General features: G+C 41.0%; 1 protein-coding gene across 2 annotated transcripts in view; it reads left to right on the top strand.

The window, feature by feature from the left end:
• The first annotated feature begins 12,375 nt into the window (after positions 1–12,375).
• zbtb4 (zinc finger and BTB domain containing 4) overlaps positions 12,376–22,380 on the top strand; it is a 153,465-nt gene continuing 143,460 nt past the window's right edge. For both annotated transcript variants that reach the window (XM_028798371.2, XM_051925655.1), the window contains exon 1: positions 12,376–12,894. The gene's annotated coding sequence lies outside the window, so the exon portion shown is untranslated. The remainder of the gene's footprint in view (positions 12,895–22,380) is intronic.

Raw genomic sequence — 22,380 nt, 5'->3', positions numbered from 1 at the left:
TCAAGTTTTTAAATTTATGTAGGATTCATTAACCCTTTGGCGAGCTACTTGGAAAGGGGTTGCAAGCTACCGGTAGCTCGCGAGTGACGTGTTGAAGACCCCTGCACTATAGCCTTAGCTTTTTCACTCTCTGACTCCTTAAGACAGGTTCAATGTTTCAGAGCAGAGGGACGGTTAACGGCAAATATGACAGGGTTGTCTTGTCTCTCTTGCTATTATGATGTCTTTGCAAATGGTTTTAAAATCCTTTCATATATAGGGTGCATTAGCTGAAACATGACAACTAATAAATTCCCATAGTGTACTTAATTGCCAGTGTTTTTAGCTAACTATGAGAAACCTGTTGACTTACAAAGTCACAAACCCCTGTTTCACATCTTCTTACAGGCATATTGTGACGATGCGGGTCTGCTCCATGCTCCCATCACTCTTTCAGGGAGCCTCTTGAACCCGACACCATCAGTAATGTAACTGGATGAGCTGGACAATGAGGACACCAATGAAGCAAGGGGAAAGGAGCAAAGTGCAGAAGTGCTTTTTTTAAAACAGTCATAAGCAAAAAGTGTTCAAAACAAGTGCAGTGCTTCTAAAAGTCAATCAATAAATAATCCATTAAAACATTGAAAATGTAAAGGTTAAAATCCAATAAATAAATCCAACTAAAACCAAGGTTAAACCAATGGTTGGAAGCAGTCCTTTAAAAACAAAACTTGGTGCCTTCTTCAGCTGGCTGCTACCCTGCTTTTCCCATCCAGGCCATGCACCAGGGGAGTCACCCTACCTGCAGATGACCTTCTCCTTTTGATCCCTCTCACCAGACCAAGACTTGGATTCCCCAGCATCCAGGGCACGCACGCTGGGGCTTCCACCTACCAAGCCTCTGACTTCTGTGGTCTTATGCGGTGAGCCAAGCACCTTCCGGTCACTCCTACTCCTCTAAAGTGCTCAGTAGGAGCAACCACTTCTTGCTGTCGGCCTAACACTTCTGAGTGGCTCTCTTCGCAGCTGTCTGCTCTTATCAGTGAGCCTGCCTTCGCTCGCTCACTCACTCGCACACTGTCTTTCAGCTTCCAGCTTTCTCTTCTTTCTCCTCTAACCTCTGTTCTCTGCTTCGATCTTTTTTTTTTACTTTTTCCCCACTGCACTTGTGCTTCTCCTATTTATAATGGGGAGTGGCACAGGTGCAGCAATTAGCAGCTCCAGGCATCAATTACGGATACGGATGATTTCTCACCTGTGCACTTAAATGAGGAAACGCCCGCACTACTTCCAATCCGAGAACCGCTCCGACCACACTACCATGCCCCCTCTATAAGCCGCGAATGTGGCAATTATTTACTTAAAAACTGGCCTTTTATTCTAAGCCGCAGACCCGCTATACCACATATATACACAATGGTTAGTTTTTCTGTGCTGAACCTCCTCATGTTTACTCCTGGAAAAGCAAGCCCGAAGTGTTGAATTTTTTTTTCAACAACAAAAGTGTTATTGTGTTGTAAATGAGTGGACGCTAGGTGGCACTATTGCCCCTTTTAAACCCAGCAGACAGATACTCTGGACACAGGTTAAAGCACTATGAAGACTTTTCATAATTTTCTTCTTCAAAACAGTGCCTTCAAAGCACCACAGCCATAATAAACAGGTAATAAACACAATATTCTTTCTCTTCCACACCTCCTGGCAAGTGTTGTCCACCTCCTCCCGACTCAGGCTCACTTGCTGGGTCTCCAACTCTCCTTTATATAGTCCTTGACCCGGAAGTGCTTCTGTCTTTCCACCAACATGACTTGCTCGCACTTCCAGGTCAGATGGAGAATTGGCTTTTTTCTTCAGCCCAGAAGTACTTCGGGGCTCCCGTCCTCATGACTTAGGAGTACACAGTTCCTCCTAGCAGCACCCTCGGTACCCAACAGGACTGAGAAATTACACTCCAAGTCCCAGATTGTCCTGCGGGATTCCGGGGCACCGTTACACTTCAGGGGAGCTGCCATGTACTGTTTTAGGAGAGGGAGTGTCCTGGAAAAGCTGTCCTTCCCCCATCCTTCCATCTCAGGGGCATCCCAGCCGGGATGAGCTGTGCCGTCTGCCACAGTGTGTAAAAGAAAAGAAAGAAAATGTGTTTTTATGTGTATTTACTGTGTGTAAATACCCATACAGTAGGAAAAGTATGTTTAGTGTCCACTGCTATTCTGCTGCAGATTTAGTATCTGTGCTTCATGTTTTGAAACAGTCACCAGCCCACAATGACATTGTTTAACCAAATGTTGACAGATTTTTTGTAATATTATTTCTGTTGCTTGTCCAGGAGAGGGTAGAATGTCAGTCCCTGATCGACACCATTAACACTGCCCATTGTGTTATTGCAGCTTACCATAGCACAAGGCATAGTGACTTCCATATGTCTCCTGATGCAAACATTGACAATTGCTGCATTGTGAACAGTTCTTAGTAGGCAGGCATCTGTCTGGTCCTTCACTTGATCACAATTGTGCCTTCTTGCCACACACCTACTGCACCACGCAGCTTGACATGTTCAGAAGACCGGAGTTTACAGGCATATTACGGTGGTTCAGTCGTACAGTGCTGTAAACATCAGTTTTCCTTTGAAGCAAAATTTCAGGCAGTTCAGGTGAGGTATAGAAACTGTCCATCGTTATTCAGTAACTTTGGCCAAGCATAACATAAAACATACAAATTAAGCAAACTGTAAATGTATATCTTTGTTACATGTTACACAACTCATACAATGTTACAGCCAGAGTTGATTGCATAGGCAGCCTTATGGTTTGTACTGCAAAGTCTTCCCACTAGGGGGCAACACCACAATGTATCCATTTTGAAGACTAGAATCCCATCCAAGGGTGGCTTGTATCTGGTAGTTCCCAGATGCAGTAATGAAAATCTGAGTTAAGAAGAGGGCTGTATGTATAAATGAACAGGTTTTTTAATGTTTGATTGAGTTTCTCTATTAGTTAGCGGTTTCAAAAAAGTGTCTGACAAATTTCCAGGTTTAATAAGATATATTAACAGTGTATCTTCTGTTTCTCGCCTTTTAATTATGTCCTAAAAAAACACGGAAAATATGGATTGTGACTTATAGTTTGGTGAATTCAAAGAAGATCTCCTGTATTTGAAGGGCGCATAGTGCTTACATACACAGGTTTTTCTTGTTCCTTTTTATGAAGGACAGATGTTTGGCACACTCTCTGCCACAGAATGTACTGTAGAGCCTGCAGTCATTTTCCACAGGACAGTTTATCCTAGTTAAGGGTTATGCTGCACAACTGGCTGCTAAATGAGCATTTGCCAAACTCTGAAATGATCTGTTTTGTCTTTACTTATATAATTCCATTAATAGCCTGTACTATATTGAGCAAACAGAATTACAGATCAGAATCAAATACAGTATAACAGTAGTTTGATAACATCTTCTTCTTCTTCTTTTGGCTGCTCCCATTAGGGGTCACCACAGTGGATCATCTTCTTCCATATCTTTCTGTCCTCTGCATCTTACTCTGTCATACCCATCACCTGCATGTCCTCTCTTAGCACATCCATAAACCTCTTCTCAGACCTTCCTCTTTTCCTCTTACCTGGCAGCTCTTTCCTTAGCATCCTTCTCCCAATATACCCAGCATCTCTCCTCTGCACATGTCCAAACCAACGCAATCTCGCCTCTCTGACTTTGTCTCCCAACCATCCAACTTGAGCTGACCCTCTAATCTACTCATTTCTAATCCTGTCCATCCTTGTGACACCCAATGCAAATATTTGCATCTTTAACTCTGCATAATATTCTCAAATCTGCTTGATTCAGTTCAGGTTTGCTGAGATCTGGAAACTAGTAGCTGTGGGAGCAAGGTAAGAACGAACCCTGGACAAGGACACCAGTTCATCGAAGGGCTTTTTTACAGCAACATCCACACAGCGCTAATTTAGCACATGCGTCGTAAATACAGAATGGGCAGCACCAACAGCGAAGCCTGCCACCATAAATGACACGTGACTGTTCATGCTTTACAGAGCAAACATTTCAACCTACAAAGAAAGTGGGAGCTAGGAAAGTGGCAGAATGGCTAACACAGTTATCTCACAGCTCCAAAAAAGCAAGGCTCGGCTCCTGGCCCAGTCACTGACTTTGTGGTGTATTCACATTCTCTCGGTGCCCATGTGGATTTTATTAGACTTCTCCAAATTGTTCCCACACCCCAAAGATTTGTAGGTTAGATTGACTGTGACACCAGGTTGTTCCTCCATGTGAGAGTGTGTGTGTGTGTGTTTGTGTTTGTATATTATATGATAGCATAGCACCTCTGCAGAGTCAATTTGTGCATTACACCTGATAAACTCCATCTTATCGTTAACCCAAGAAATTAGATTAAGAGAATAAAGAAGAATAAACACAGGTTGTTAAAGATTCATAGTGGATCACAGTCTCAAACCTGTTTAATCCAGTTCAGGGATGAAAGGGGACCAGAATCTACCCAGTAGCACTAGGAGCAAGGCAGGAAACAGCACTGGACAGAGCACCAGTCCATCACAGGGCTAACTCACATGCACAGAGGGGCCATTTAGCAATACTGTAGCTGACGGTATATGCTGCATGTTGATTAGCACATACAAGTAAGAACGTCCCTGTACTCTATACGTGACAACAGCGATCCTATAGACTTATAAACCTACATACATATTTGTGTGTATCTGCAATATAAAGTAATACCTCTAGTTACCTTTTATTCACATGATTTGCTTTTTATTAAAACTGTCTTTGTGCAGTGTGTGGTGGAGAGCTGGGGCTCCTGCCCAGCTGGGACACCTGGAGGACGGAAGGACCGGGAAAGGGACAATACCTCCCCCGGGACACGATAGGGCAGCCACCCCGGTTTGCTTTGGGGCCACGGAGCTTGGAAGCTCAACCCTATGGGGGCCCGTGGCCATCACCAGGGGGTGCCTGGATGGTTACAGAGCCATAAACTGCAACAGGAAGTGCTGCTGGAACAGGAACCAAGTACACCCGGAGTGATTCCGGGTGCCCAGGCAGCACTTCCACTACACCAGGAAGTGCAGCAGAAAGGCCATCAGGGAGCATCTGGAGCACATATAAAAGGGGCCGCCTCACACCATTAAGGGAGCCAGAGTTGGGAGGTAGAAGACAGAGTTTGCAGGAGAGGAGTGGAGGTGGCTGAAGGGAAGGAGAAGAAAGTAAAGTAAAGTAAAAGGACTGAGCATTGTGGGTGAATTGTGCATTGTGTGTGTGTGTGCAGTATTGAACAAAGCAAAATAAACGTGTGTGTTCTGGACATTGGGAGTCCTGTGTCTGTCTGTAGTTGGGCTGATCTTCACAAGTGAAAGACACTATATGCAATAAAGGAAGTCAGTCAGTCATTGTCCAACCTGCTATATCCAAACACAGGGTCACTAGAGCCAATCCCAGCCACCACAGGGCGCAAGGCAGGAACAAACCCCGGGAAGGGCGCCAGCCCACCGCAGGGCACACGCACACTCTAGGGGCAATTTAGGATTGCCAATGCACCTAACCTGCATGACTTTGGACTGTGGGAGGAAACTGGAGCACCCGGAGGAGAACATGCAAACTCCACACAAGGAGGACCCGGGAGGCAAACCCAGGTCTCCTTACTGCGAGGCAGCAACGCTACCACTGCGCCACCGTGCCGCCCCAACAAAGAAACTGTGAATTACAATTTAAACGCATGATTTACAGGTCTTTTGATATTGATGGATATTATTTAAAGAGATGTTTCCTGAATGCTGAATTACAGCAAATTGTCTATTACGTCATTGTATCTGACCAGAAGGAGCAGTTGCTTGGTGACTGGTGGGCTGGCCATAATGTAACTTGGTTTGGGAGCTCTGTGACTTTGAACATAAACTCCATTCAACTATGGTGAACGTTTATATTTAGCAGCACATTTAAAATGGGAAAATCAATCCATCCAACTGTATTTTATACAGCAGCTGTCACTGAACACATCAGCACAACTTCATAAATACAGAATATGTACTGTATATTTTTGTGTATATTGAATATTACTTTGTTAATGTTTCAACAGTGTACTTTGTGTTAAGGTTGCACTTTTTTTCACACTATATTTATTATTACTGTACATTTACTTATTTATCCATTTATGAATTGGTTACATTTCTTTGGGTTTTCCAATTGGAGCACAGGCAGGAAAAGTCACTTACTCCGCTCCTGGTCACACAGCATCAGTAGCAGGATTTGAACCCACAACCTCAGGGTTTGAAGGCCAACCACTATGTCATAAAGTGAAAGTGCAATTAAGAAGAATACATTTAATTGAATTGAACTGAGAAAGTATAAAATGTCTACTGGATATGTTTGCCTATAAAGTTATCATCATGGATAAAACTTTATGTTGAAGGCTGCAGGATCACAGGTTTGAAGCCTTTGGTTACTGCATAATAACTGAATAATTGAAAATTGAAGCTGAAAGTTGGCTGCTGTCCAGTTGGTCACTTCTAATTTGGGATAGTAGAGTAGGGTCTGGCTATTTCACTAAATTAATACAGCTTAACTGAAAAATATATTCCATCATTCATTTACAGTATTTTTCTCAACATGATGCAGAGGACAGAAAAATATGGAAGAAGATGATCCGATGTGGCGAACCGTAATGGGAGCAGCTGAAAGAAGAAGAAGAAGAAGATTATTTTAAGTGGTGTAATAGCACAATGTTTAGTGCTGCTGCTCTGCAGATCCAATGTCTAGGGTTTGGATCTTGTACTTAAGCGTTGTCTGGGTTGAATCCGCCTATTCTCCCCATGTCTATGTAGGTTTTCGTTCAGATACTCTGGGCTTTTCTCCTACATCCTCAAAGATATGCAGGTTAAGTCAATGGGCAGCTCCAAACTGACCCATGTGTGAGTGTGAGTGGGCCCTGTGACATATTAGAGCCCTGCCTGAGGTTAATGCTGCCTGTCACTTAATGCAACAGGGATTGGCTGCACCCCCTCCACCCCAGTGACCAGAATTGGATTAAGTGGGTTTGAGAATGAGGTTAGATGAGAATTTTCTTGTCCCTCACATTATATCTTACTGAAAGACAAGGCACATCATCCTAACCTGAGATATTGGAGAAAACTACAGTACCTAGAGAAAAAGAACATGCACTTTGGGAGAACATATATAATCAACATAGACAGAACTCTGGAGCTATGAGGTAGCACAGTCTACCACTGCTATTTATCATGATAAATCCATCCTTCCTTTTTTTATAACCCACTTAATCCACTAAATGTTGGTAGTACCCAGAGCACTGGGCACAAAGGCACAGAAATATTGGATGGGATGTCAGTTCATCATTGATTATAATTTACCGATCCTATTTGCTGCTAAGTGTGTTTGGCACAATGGAGACCACTGCTGACTACAAAAAGACAAGGTGCACACAGACTTATGATCCATGCATTCAATTTCTTATTGTAAAGCCAATTCAAATATTTGACCTCTTTTGTTCAATGGTGAATTTTAATGTTCAATGTTGTCATGAATATTTCTTAATCATTACTACATACAGTATATTATATATCTGACACATTTTTTCCTGCTTGAACTCAAGTATATAATTTAAGGTTTGATGCCACTGAAAGCTCTGGACTCCCTGCAAATTACCCTTTATACAGAGCTATTCAAAATGAAAAAGCAGATTGCAAAAATTTATTTCAAACAAACTGTGAAAAACCAGAAACACCTTCCACACATCACTAGATAGAAGAAAGTTCAAAGTTTGGGTCCTATGGTCCTTGAGGTTGCATGCACTCAACACGAGCACCACATGTAGGGCGACAAACATCACAACGGTAGACCATTTCTTGCCACACACGAGTCAACTGGTCCCTAGTTACTGAATTCACAACTTCCTCAGTTCGATGTAGCAAATCTTGTAGATTAGCGGGCATAGGTGGAAGAAACACTCTTTCTTTAATGTACCCCCATAGATAAAAATCGCAGGGGGTAAGGTCTGGAGACCTGGGAGGCCATAGACGATGAGCAAGATCTTGTTGTCCACCTCTTCTAATCCAATGTCCTGGAATGGTGTTGTTCAGGTAACGCCAGACCTCCACGCAAAATGATTTCTCTTGTGGTGTTGTTGCCATTTAACTAAAAATGAGAAACAACACTCAGTGGCATTCACTGGTACTTTTAGGCGGGCTTTTAAACTTTGAACTTTCCTCTATCCAGTGATGTGCAGAATGTGTTTCTGTCTTATACAGTTTGTTTGAAATACATTTTTGAAATCTGCTCTTTCATTTTGAATAGCCCTGTATATCTCGGCTCTTATCTAAAAAAAATACATACACAGCCATCTTGACATATTTACCTTTTAATTGTGGACTTCTGCCAAGAGTCATATTTTATAATGTGCACTCTCAGATAAATATTAGAATAATTTGTGACTTCTCTAGGCTTCTTAAAGAATCTTTAGTCTTTTTGTAATACCCATAACCTAGACCCACTCCTGTGATGTAATATTGGAGTACTTTAAAAGTGTGGCATAGTTTATTTTTCAATTTTTTTATAAACAGGTAGTCAAGGATCAATAACCACAATGTTGAGTTTCTAACGTTTTTTAACTTCTCACACTTTCACATTAGTTTTTGAAATACTGAAAATTGACTACTTCAAGCATTTGTGAATTTCAGAGGAGTAAGGCAAGAATAAACAATAAACAATCTAAGATAACAAGCAGCTGAAAAAGACAAAAGTGGGGGATGGCCACTGCTGACAGCCTGAAGAAAAAGAGGTACATTCCCATTTGCTAACCACAAAAAAGTATAAAGTACTGTCCTCTTGTTAAATTTCACCTTAAAAAAAATGCTTACATTTGTTTCAATGCTGCCCTCTGCTGGCCAGACATTACACTTCAGATGATTTTATTTTAGGCTGATTGGGCCACATGTAATAAGTTATTCCATTGATCAATGTTCATATTATTTAGGGACTTTTGCAGTGATTGCTATCACTAACTGCTTTACAAAACACATATAACTACAATTTAAAAGACATAAGTGAAATATGTAATAAACTACAGGAACTGATAAACACACAAACAGACAGAGAGGCTACAAATGAACTGAATGTCTATAAGAAGAGACTGGCTGAAAGGAGTGACAAATAGAAGAGTAAAATACAAATGCTAGAGAGAAGACAAAATACAAAGAGGAACAGGCAATCTGAAGTGCAAGAGAAATTTAGGCCTTTCTAGGTTTATAACTGCGCCACTGGCAGGTAATTAGACTTGCATGGATCGACCAGTAAGCCAGTGAAAGTGAATGCTCCCTTATAATATAATATAATATAATATAATATAATATAATATAATATAATATAATATAATATAATATTCCCAAAAATGTATAATTCTGTTCAGGGGACAGCATCAGAAGACATTAACTGGGCATAGATTTCAAATCCAGAATGCTAGACCCATGATGCAATCCAATAACAGTGACATCCTGTAATATAATATAATACAGTACAGGGCAGAACAGTTGTACAATGGTTATTACTACAGCCTGATGGATTTAGAGCCCAGATGTATTACTATCAGTGGGTCATTTGCTCAGTATCCCATTGTACACATGGGTTTTCCTACCTTATCATACAAATTTGTATGTTAATTCATAATTCTGAATTAGCCGTGTGTGTGCTTGTGTGTGCGTGAGACAGGTTCAGGTTATGTGCCTAATGCTGGATAAGTGAGGTTAACGGTATACAGTAAGTTTAATTATTAATATAATGGGGGGGGGGGGGGGATGTTGGAAGCAGGAATAAAACCTGGACAGGATGCCAGTCCATTACAGGGTGGTAACATAACATAATATAATATAATATAATATAATATAATATAATATAATATAATATAATATAATATAATATAAACTTTCCTCCGGGTGCTCTGGTTTCCTCCCACAGTCCAAAGGCATGCATGTTAGATGAATTGGCGATCATAAATTCTCCCTAGTGTGTGTGTGTGTGTGTGTGTGGGTGTGTGTGCCCTGCGGTGGGCTGGCACCTGCCTGGGTTTGTTTTCTGCCTTTTGCCCTGTGCTGGCTGCGATTGGCTCCAGCAGACCCTCGTGACCCTGTAGTTAGGATATAGTGGGTTGGATAATGGATAAATGGATGAATAATATAATATAACATAATATAATATAATACAATATAATCTGTAGCAGAAAGGTCTAGTAATAAGTATTTCTCTGGGTTTTCTGTTTCTCCTCCCACATCTCTAAAGGCAAAACATGCTAGGTTAACTAATGGCTCCAAATTGGCCATGTGAGTGAGAATGTGGATGTGTGCACGAGTGGGCCCTACAATGACACAAATACACAATGTAACTCCTTCTGGCCTTCTCTATACTTCTCCGTTAACATCCTCAGAGCAAATTTTACATCTGTTGTGCTCTTTCTTGGCATGAAACCATACTGCTGCTCACTAATCATCACCTACCTTCTTAACCTAGCTTCCACTACTCTTTCCCATAACTTCATGCTGTGGCACATCAGTTTTGTACCCCTGTAGTTTCTACATTCCTGTACATCCCCCTTATTCTTAAATATTGGCACCAGGACACTTCTTCTTCATTATTCACACATCCTCTCACTTTCCAAGATTTCATTAAACAATCTGGTTAAAAACTCCTCTGCCTTCTCTCCTAAACACCTCCATGCTTCCACAGATATGTCATCTGGACCAACGGCCTTTCCATTTTTCATCCTCTTCATAGCTGTCCTTACTTCCTCCTTGCTAATCTGTTGCACTTCTTGATTCACTATCTCCACATCATCCAACCATCATCAGACTCTCAAAGTACTCTTTCCATCTGCTCAACACACCTTCCTCGCTTATGACTATGTTTCCATGTTTATCCTTTATCACCCAATCCTGGTACCCTATAATGCTAAAAATAACAATTATTAAGTTAAACTGCTAAAGTTTGCTGATGATACCACTGTGATTGGCTTGATCACAGAGGGCAATGAAGTGACATATCGAAGAAAGGTAGATTGCCTGGCCAGTTGGTGCAGAACCTTTACCCAACAAGGGGAACTTCTCCCAGCAGCACCTAACTTGAATTCCTTGAAAACAGTGAAAATGATTGTGGACTTAAACGAGACACTCTTCACCTCTTACACCCTTAGCTATAATTTGTTTAACACAATTATCACTCACAGTCTTAACTGGGATAAAAATACACCTGCTCTTATTTAAAAAGCTCATCAGTATATGTTATTTTTCTCAGTGCTGGTATTGATCTATCGTGCGGTTATTGAGACATTCTCACTTTCACCACTCAAAACATAACATTCTGCATGTTATTCAGACAGCAGAAAAGATTGCAGGCCTAATATTGAACTCCTGCATACATCACGGGTCATGAAACATACCAGAAGTACAATCCAAGACTACACTCACTCAGGCAACCATCTCTTTCGGTTATTACAATCGAAAACATGTTACCAGTGTGTAAATGCAAGAAGTACTAGAGATAGAGACAGATTCTTTTATAATGTAGTCACTATGGTTAAAAGCAGTTTCTGGTCCATCTCCATCTTTTTCTGATTTCTAAACTCCTCTATCCAAACTAAATTATGTCTTTTTTATTTTCCATTTATATTATAAGGACTTGCTCAGTATATTACTGGCAGGAATGCCATTCTGTTTTACTATATTGTCTTATATATTTGTGTTTTGTGCAATATATTTTTCACCACTACTGTATATAATGTTGTGACGGTGTTACATGTTATTTAATTTTATTGAGTAGTGATAAAAGCCCTATATAAATGTCAAGAATTATTATCATCATTTTCCTTTTTATGTGTATGGATGTAACACTGGCATAAATTCCTAGCAACTAAGTTGTCTGGCAATAAAGTTCAAGTTCAAATGTTGCAGGGATTCTGTTGCTTGACCTCATAAGAGATGTCTATGGGCTATTAGAGTGACATTCTGTTATCCGAATGGAAGTGGCAGGAGGAACTGAGAAATGATAGGATGCTGTTGTGGGAATATTAGTGTAAAATGAAAAGCCTGTCATTATAAAAGTGTGTGTTGGTGGGGGTACCAAAGATCATTTGATTCACGAAGAAGCAAACAGTTCTATAGATTGCTAGAAAGGAAGATGACAGAAATGTCCTTTAAACTGGTGAATAAGGAGTTAAACAGCATGACCATTAAAGCTAAAGGATGAAACAGCCATGCTAGCACTATGGCTACACTATAAGCAAGAACTACAAACTTGTTCTCAGGGCTATTTTTGCCTTCTCTCTTCTGGTGAAAATGAAATTCCCTTCCCCAGTAAGCTTAAAAATGTTTGTTTTGGTGGTGGGTTGAGTGTCCTCAACTATGTCAGATGGGTAAAGGCCCAAAGCCACTAGTACTTAGGCCTTCCCTGGCATACAGCCTTACTGGATGCCAGTTTGCCGGCAGCACTGTATTATTGACGATGTTGTTTATGTGTGTCTGCATATTTGAGGGGTAAACTTGCAGGGGGAGCTTGTTGGGACTATCCATCACTACCTATCACCACCCCCACACCACTTCACCACAGTGCTTCCGAGTAAACTTTGGCTGAGCAATGCTTGCAGCAGATGATGTCAGTGCTTGCCTGGTTTGGTGTGCGTGTGTGAGCGAGCAAGCGAGCGAGCGAGAGAGAGAGAGAGAGAGAGAGAGAGAGAGAGACATAACATAGCAAAGAGTGCGTGCGCAAGAGAGAGAGCGAGCGAGAAAGAGAGTGTGCCAGGCGCTGAGCACAGCACAGGGGAAACAAGGGACTCCATTTTGGACAGGAGACTCTGGAACCCTTATGGAAGCTGTGCCTCCTCCACCCCCCGTCTCTACTGAGAGGTAAGAAACTACATAGTGCACCCTTTCTCTCCTGGCAGAGTTAAGGCAGGTGAGGGCATTCCCGAAGTGCTGCATGCTTGAGCATCTATGCCAGCTCTGGGTGGAGTGGGCAGGGTGTTTTTACTTAAAGGATATGTTGCTTAAGGGGGTGGGGGTTTGTGAGCACAAGATGATTTCGGATGACTATTTTTGGCATAATTCACAGCGTCGACTACCTTCCCTCTCAAACCAGGCCTGTTGGAATTGTGCACCTGCAAAGGCACTGAGCAGCTCTGGTGCCAGCGTGGGCAGTCAGGGGTTAGATGTAGAGCGCAAAGGCCAGACTCTAGAGTCAATGAGGAGGGTTGAGGACAGTTCTCAATTGTAATTTATTTCTAGAGAGAGGATTTAAACAACATCAAAATACAAGATACAGGGAATGTCTAAATTAAACCTCCTCACCTTCCCAAAATGTAAACATTAGCCTCAGCAGAGGGCATCCTTCACGGTGAGAGGTCCTGGCAAAGTAGCCAGGTAGTCAATGCCTTGCACGGCTAGGGTACTCATTCTTTGATGGGAAGGGGAAATGGGCATAAGGGCTACAATTTTTATTCGATGGTGGTGTCGCAGTGTACCAGGTTACTGACAGCGACTAAAAATTTCCAGACTACAAACTCATCTTTTTTACCTCTGGGCTGCAAAGGAAAGGCGATTTGCAACCCAAACAAAAATGCACTAGACAAAAACAGCCCTGCAGCCTGACCTGCCTTCACTACATGAGAAGAATCTTAGTGAAAATGCAGCCACTGGACAAGAGATTCTTATTACCTTCATCAACTAATTACCAAATGGTGACCCCAGGGCCGTATGCAGCTGATCATAACTATAGAGCTGAAAAAAAATCCTCAACCTCACTTTAACTGCCCCCAATCTCATTCTGCAGGCCATTTAACTCAAACTGGACTGCAGAGTGATATGGGAATCCTTATTCAGCTGCCCACTTATAAGTAGACCATAACTCCTCATCAGGTTGTAATGTTAAGGCTTAGAGGAGTGGAAGTGGTGGCACACATCATACTCTCAGAAGCTGTGTACTTACAAAAAATTCTGGGATCTTTCCAGTGGAGGTCATCAGTGAGTCAGTCTTCATATCCGAGAGCAGGGAAAGCAGTTCTAAAGCAGGAGTCAGAAATTTGTTGGTGGGCAAAGTCAATTGCTAATTTCCACGCAGAGAGGATGGTAAGGTTGAGGGTGTGACGTGGAGAAGGTGATCCACAGGCATTAAGTGTTGAACCATAACCACTAGTTCATATATTGATTGAGGAGTGGACAAAAAACCTGACTGAAGGAACACACAGGGGGCACCAGTCTGAGTGAGAATAAGAAACAAAAAGATTATTTAGGCAACTGTATAGACAGAAGTAGTTGTTTTTCTTTAATACAACATAACATAATATTCTCAAACCTTCTTAATTTAATTCACGGATGCAGGCTGGAGACCATCCTGGCAGCTTTACACACAAATGATATCATCTTAGTTTTATGATATTCTGCTTTATGTTGATGCCCCAACCTCCCCAGGTCACTGTCCCTGAATAAGATGTCTTACCCAATTTACCTCTCGGTGTGTTGTCACTATCAGCCTTGTTTTCCCTTTCTTCCTTTTGAAAAAGAACAGATAGAGCTCAACTGCTTTTCAATCACAGTTGGAAATCAGCTGTGGAGAATGGTAGTGGTGCCAACAGCATGTAGAAACATGCAGGACACTCCACCTGCCTCCCCAAACTTTTCAAAGGTAATTGCCTTGTGAGCAAAACAACCTGTAGCAAATTTCAGTAGGGAAGAACAAGCACAACTGGGCAGAGTCATAGAAAAATGTGGCCAGCATTACTGGGGTTCATTGGCACAATATGAGTTTTCCAGCAGTTACAGCACAAATTCCCCTGAAGTGAACTTGGAAATAAAACTTTTGCCTTCCTTCTGAAATTCATTTAAGTAACTAACACAGGTGAAGAGGGAGGATGCACCTCAAGTAGACAAGTAGGTTTGTCCTCTTTTAATATTTTAGTCTTAAACTGGATGTAACTTTATATAAATTGGGAATTGTTTTTACAGAATGCTTTGCCTTGCCCCTTTACCACTGATTCCATCACTTAACGTTTCCTCAGTAGAATTTCTCCCCATTCAGTGCCCTCAAATCTTTGACTTACCCCTAGCAATGGTCATTCTTCTTATCTTGGTAACTTTTATGCACAAAGTGTGTTATGTGCACATGAAAAATGAGGCACCTAGGGTTGTGTGCCTGTGTGTGAGTTATACACCTGGAAGAGATCACAGCTTTCAGCATCATTTTCTTGAAAGGCTCTCTGTCAGGTACTACACAACAACAGTCATGATACCTTAGGTTTGAAAAGCTGATCTGCATTTTGTGATTTTGCAGAGTACTAATTTACAAAATGTTGCAATTCTGTCCTAATGGCTGCTTCCAATTGCTTTCATCAGCAAGAGCCTGTTGGTTTATTTACTGTTATCCTGCACATACTAGGTACCGTAACTAAACAGGCTAACTTTTCTAACTTATTTTTAACTCTCTGTAATAATTATACACTCATTTTAAGAGAATATATTTAATCTTCCCTTGGGTACTCACATTTATCTTCCACAGTCCTAAAATATGCATGTTAGGTTAACTTAAACATCTACATTGGCCTTTTGAATGAGTAAAATGCAAATGTGGGTCCTGTTACAGTTAGGTATCTTGCGCAGATTTGGTTCCAGTCTTGAGCCTAATAGCCTGGTGAGTGGGAAAATTGTGAGGGTATCATGGTGACCCAGTGAGTAGTGCTGATACCTCACTGATCCAGCATCTTGGGTTTGAATCTTATCTGTGAAGTTTGCATCTTCTTGCTGTCCCTTTCCCCTGGGTACTCTGGTTATCTCAAAGATATGCAGTTTAGGTTATCTATCTATCTATCTATCTATCTATCTATCTATCTATCTATCTATCTATCTATCTATCTATCTATCTATCTATCTATCTATCTATCTATCTATCTATCTATCTATCTATCTATCTATCTATCTATCTATCTATCTATCTTAGAATAACTAAAAAAGACATTCTGTTTTTCTATTGAGGCCACCAGGAGTCACCAGAGAGTCCCAAACCCAAGACACAGTATAACACTTTACTTTATATGAATAAAACAAAAGGTATTTATTTATTCCAAGCCTCCTTTCCAGACCTCTTTCCAGTAATATGGCACAATTACACAATAAATGACAAAAAAAAAAACACTAATTCTTCCTCCTTCTCTCCTCTATGGTGTGTTGCCAGTTGCCTCCCAACTCGTCCATATGAGGTAGCGGGCTCCTTTTTAAGCCGGATCCAGGAATACTTCCGGTGTCATGCTGTAGCTTCCTGGGAGCACCTCAGGGCCTTGGAGAAAGTAGGGAAGTCCTCCGCTCTCTCCATCCACAAAGGAGCATGACAGGGCTGCACTTCTGAACTCCATCCCCCACGTACCCCTGCAGGTGTCCCGACTGGGTTCCCATATGAGGATCACTGCCAACTGGCATATGGGGAATGGAACCACTCCAAATCCTTTGTTTTTCTCAATCTGTCCATTATATCACTCTGGCCGGACCCAAAGTTATTTTCCTGTCTCACCAGCCACTTCATCTGTCATTCAACTCTGGCCTCCCGTCCGGGTAAGAAACTGTCCTTCTTTCTGGCCGGGACGCCTGTTCTACTCCTACCCTCCCACACTATGTTAGTACACATATGTAAATAAATGGCACATAATTTTTAAAGCTATCAACACTGTCATCAAATCAAGCTAATAATGTTTAGCATTTTTTTGTCTTACCCCAAGGGATTAAAGCTTTGGTCTGTAAACTACATGGTTGAGTCACAGTGTGACGCTGATTGAGTCAATGCTTACTTTGCAGACAGAGGAAGGCATTTTACATTATCAGTAAAGTAACCTTGGGTTTGTGTTCATAATGGAAAGCCTCTATATTTTTTTCCAACACTGAGGTCAAGTGCCTCAGATGTTAAGACTATAAACAAAAAATTGTAATTTTTGACCCCCATTATTGGCTTCTTTCATGTACTTAACTTATAGGGTTACCTTTGTAGAAATATGGAAATGTAAACAACTGTACATATATGATTTGTAAGTAATACTGGGTGAATGTAGCAACTAAAGTTAACAATATTAATAAATTAGTTTCCAGGGTTAATTATTTGATGTTATTTCCTCTCTGTTCTTCATTGAAGGCTATATTCAATTCAAGTCCCTTCATTTTTTTTATTTATTGACATTGCTGTTGTTCACCATATTGCTAGCTTTAACTTACATAAAATATATATTCATTGATATTTCAGTGCAGGAGAGTAGAATTCCTGGTGGGGCGGGGTGCGTGCAATACACCAGAGTAGCCACCCAGCTGATCAGAGAGGTGCACATGGGGAAGGGAGACCTGGTCATGCGTTAGCTTGATTTCACCAGTACTAATGGGCCAATACACCACATACTGGTGAAGATTACACTGGACCAACACCATATTCTCAGAAAGGTCAAGGACCTCATCATGAACTACCATGGCAACTTCAGACTAAGAGTCACCCCTGGTGCTACGATAATAACTGGGTGCACGATTTCGTTATCCTCTTTGCTCTTGTCATGACAATGATTATCAAGGCAGCCAAAGGCAGAGTGCAGAGTCCTGCTGATCAAGTCTGGCATCCAGAAGCTCCTGATCAGAGTCTTTATGGATGACCTCACTGTCAGCACAATATCAGCAGTCCAGGCAGCAGGTGGATCCTATATGGCTTGGAACAGCTCATACCCTGGGCAAGAATGAGCTTTAAACCAACCAAATTCAGGTCCCTGGTGTTTTGGAAGGGTAAAATGGTGGACAACGTTCATTTTACCTTGGATGTCACTGCAATCCCATCCATCACTGAGAAGCCAGTGAAGAGCCTGGGGAAGGACTTCAACTGTAGCCTCAGGGTTGCAGCTGCCATCTAAGCAACTACCAAGGACCTCAAGTGCTGGCATAACATGGTGGACAAGTCAGGTTTACATGGCAGGTTCAAAGCCTGGACCTATCAATATGGTATCCTACCTCAAATTCTGTGACTTCCATTAGTATACAAGCCACCCTTGACAATTGTGGAGCTGCAGGAAAGAATAATCAGTATCTACCTATGAAGGTGGCTGAGCCTACCCTGCAGTCGAAGCAGTGCAGCACTGTATGGAAGGAGCAATAAGCTGCAGCTTCTCTTCAACAACTCAATGAGTTTGAGTTTTCCCACATAAGAGAGGCACCATAGTACAGGTACTCCAAGGACCCTAAAATGGCAGTAGCCGGGCATTCAGGTATGGATGGGCAGGAAGTGGAAAGAAACAGGGAGGCAAAGTGATGGCAGAGTCACAGCCTAGACATAGGGCTGTGGTGGGGACAGTGGCAACTGGATGAGTGGGGCTGGGCACCTTCCCACAGCCTCGCCACAACAAGGCCAAAGGCAAGGACAGACTCCAGCCAGTGCTAGAGTCATTCAAGAATTCATTTGCTGAATTTTTGCTTTTGCTTTACAGGGATATTCAAAAGTGTTTTCTCTTCATCTGCCTTTTACATCTTGATTCCTTTAATGCCAATACGGCAAATTTGACAATATTCCGGCATAGGTGCAAATATCGGCCTATTCCTAATGCATGTGCATCTGTATTTAGAGGTCAACATACTCTAGTGTTCAAAAGTCTCTCTGAGAAAATCACATCTCGTCTCCTTCCAAGATTTTTTTTTTTTATAATAGTGAGATTATTCATATATGACTGCAAAACCTCATTTTCAGCAGCCATTCCTTCAGTGGCCTAATGGTCAATTCTCATAGCTTATCCTTAATTAGTCATCCTTAAAAGCTTATTGATTATTAGAGAACCCTTTGTAATTGCATTAGCAACACTGAAACCAATGTCTGTATTCTTTTGCCGATTTTAACTTTTTCTTTTTATCTGTCAATTTCAAATACAGCTTTTTCATTAAAACTCTGCCTCTAAAGCCAGCATCCCAGGGTCATCTTTTCAATGTTGTAGATGACACTAGTATTCAACATTTATTTTAGGAAAAAGCCTATGGAGAAACTTAAAGTAGTTTGTTTATCAAACTAAGCACTCTGATGTCCTTGTCCTCTTGTACAGTTGAGCATCAGGGCCTTCCCCTTCTTTTTCTGTCCTGGTTAGATCCGGTTTGCCAATTACTCTCAAGACAGTAAAAAGACACCTTTGTATGAAATAGACAGATCCTTGGCAATAACAATAGACTGACATGTTTGTGGAGAAAGCTGTTTCATTTTGACCATTTTTGAACCCAGAACTAAACTTTAGGAATGCCAGTATCTTGCAACCTAAGGAAAAACAATTTAATTGCTTTACTGAACAGAACAACAGATTTCAGGGGTGCTAATGCAATTACAAAGGTTTCTCTAATAACCAATTTGCATTTAAGCAAGACTAATTAGGGATAATCTAAGGACGTTGACCATTAGAGCAATGAAGTAATGCATGCTGACAATGGGGCTTTGCAGTTATATGTGAACAATAAATTTAAAATTTGGTCTTTTCAAGCAGTGATATCTTTTAGAAACACTAGTAATGTCGTGTCTATATCTTTAAACTGGTTTAATGTTATCTTGATAAAAGAGGTTTCAGTCAGAAACACAACAATTTCTGGATGTCTCCAAACGTTTGAGTGGTAGTGTATGTGTCTTGCTTGTGCTTGCATGGGGTTGTCCGTGCATTTTTGAGTATGTCTCTGAATCTGTTATTTTTATGGTTGCATGGATCTTTAATTCACTGCGTCTCATTCTAAATCATTGTGAAGAAGCCTATATGACCACCACCCTCCACTACCACACTAAAGACACCTTTTATTGCATTGCCACCTACTTGCTCCCAGCAAACACGTTGCCTGTTCTGCTTAAACTGAGTTTTTATAAGTTTGCTCTGCATATACAAAATAATTAAACACTGATGCAATAAATTACCTATGTAGCATGAATGTGACACCTATGCCACTAAAATACAAATCTGTACATGGGTAACTTGAGAAATATTTTATTAATTTTTTGTATAATTGAATATCTGAAAGACGCTTTACTCCAAGGCAATTTACACGATTGGGGTATTGCACATTTTTTTACATAGCATTCTTTTAAAAGAAAGCAAGGTAGGTGAGTTTCTCAGCGCCACATAAGGCCTCACAATTTTGATGCTGTAAATGAGAGTATGTGATTTTAAAATGAGCATCTTGAATTCCCCCGAGAGAAAGGCTACACACTTGATTGCTGTCCATACTTCTCCATTGAAAAAATGTAATTTTGAAACTTAGCCGATAAACTGCTTTGGTTAAGAAATTTATTTTGATTTCTTATTGATTAATATTACAGGCAATATGAAAAAATGTACCTGTGTAGATTGAATCCACCAGATGGTAGACCCGGGAGGTTAAGAACTGAGGTTTTATGCATTTACTGTCAACAGGGTTTAGACATAGATTGAGTGGGATAGAAACAAACGCATATATTTATAAAATGACCAGTAGCTAAGCCAATGATTCTCTGTTAGAAGTAAACAGAAGAAAAAAATTGTCTTTTCTCATTATACTCACAAATAAAATCAACATTGCCATTGCCTCTCTTGAGTGCTGCTCTTGCAGATGTCTTGTTGCCAATACAAATGACTGAACCGTTTCTCTTAGACTGAGTTGGAGCGTCTGTCTCACTGCATGGACTGGGCTCTTAGAAGCAGGCATGTTCTGTGGAGGACCTGCCAAGCATCATCTTTTCCCTGTTAATGCACAAATGACAGGTTTGCAGTTGCTCTGTGCAGGAATCTCCTGCAGTTTCTTTGGAGGCATATTGTAAATTCTGTACATAAAGGACAACCTACTGAGAATCAAAATTGTACAAGTGCAGGTATTTAATTACAGTGCCTTCTTTTGTTACTATTCCTTGCTATTTATTTTCCCTCTTTAGATGAGTTCTCTGTCACTTACACCATTAACTGAGTAATCCAGGGTGGCAAAAAACAGCAACAAAACAATAACTAATATAGTGATACACTGGCTCTAGTAAGGCTCTGAAACCCCTACTTGATATCAACAAGACTTTGAATCCAATAACCTATTAGCTTGTGAACTATGTAGCTAATCATAATAAGACTGTTAATGTATTCAGTCTAGTTCTTCTAAAAAGACCATTTTTGTTTTTTATTTGTGGCGTGGTCTTTGCATGGCCATGGTAATGTTGTTTATTATTGCTAGGCTAGTTGCCAGTCACAAGCCATGTTATATCATCAATTCAATTCAATTCAGTTTATTTTTGTGTAGTGTTCTTCACTGAATGCCAACTTAGAACACTGTAAGAAGTTCACAAGTACCCTAACTGCCAATTTAAGATGGCTGCACACAGCTTCACACATCCAAGCTGTTGTATTTTTTGACAACTACTTTTACAGTAGCTAGTATGAAGATTAAAGATTTTGAGCTCAAGTTAGGATTTTTGCAACATATAAATAGACTGGGCGTCACGGTAGCGCTGCTGCCTCGCAGTTAGGAGACCCGGTTTTGCTTCCCGGGTCCTCCCTGTGTGGAGTTTGCATGTTTTCCCTGTGTCTGTGTGGGTTTCCTCTGGGTACTCCAGTTTCCTCCCACAGTTCAAAGACATGCAGGTGAGGTGCATTGGTGATTCTAAATTGTCCCTAGTGTGTGCTTGGTGTGGGTGTTTGTGTGTGTGTGCCCTGTGGTGGGCTGGCGCCCTGCCTGGGGTTTGTTTCCTGCCTTGTGCCCTATGTTGGCTGGGATTGGCTCCAGCAGACCCCCGTGACCCTGTAGTTAGGATATAGCAGGTTGGATAATGGATAGATGAATATATATAGACTAGGATTTTGGGTTTGAGATTCTGGCTTTAATCAGACAAATCAGTTCTGTCTGCCTTTCACATTTTCTAGACCCCGGCCCGATCTTTTGACTAATATTATTGCCTTTGTCATCATTAGGGTCGAATATTAGGGTCTTATGGCCTTTTTCTATATTAGACGCCATTGTACATAACAATCATTAGAGTCGTATCCCGTGTTTCTTGGGGTGCAGTCTCCCACGTTGTGACCTTCAGTTTGTCAGCACACCAGGATGAAAGGTCATCATTTGCACCAAGCTTTTTCTGACCTGCAAATAAATCCTTTAAATTATAAAAGAAATTCTCTCTTTGTTATTGATATTCATGCTGTGCCTGGTTGTTGACTTCTTGACTGATTTTTGACTGTGATTCTTGCCTCTGGTGGGTTTCAGTCACTTTATTTATATTTTATTTCTTTTGTTTTATCTTTTGCATGCATCTCCTGGTTCGACTTAAAAATGAGCTATCTGTTTCCTGCCAAGTCAGGTCAGTCTGCTCCTATTACCTTTATTTTTATCTCTTAATTTTATTTTTTATCTGCT

This window comes from Erpetoichthys calabaricus, chromosome 3, assembly GCF_900747795.2.
Source record: "Erpetoichthys calabaricus chromosome 3, fErpCal1.3, whole genome shotgun sequence".
NCBI lineage: Eukaryota > Metazoa > Chordata > Cladistia > Polypteriformes > Polypteridae > Erpetoichthys > Erpetoichthys calabaricus.
This window is presented reverse-complemented; position numbering and strand designations above follow the sequence as displayed.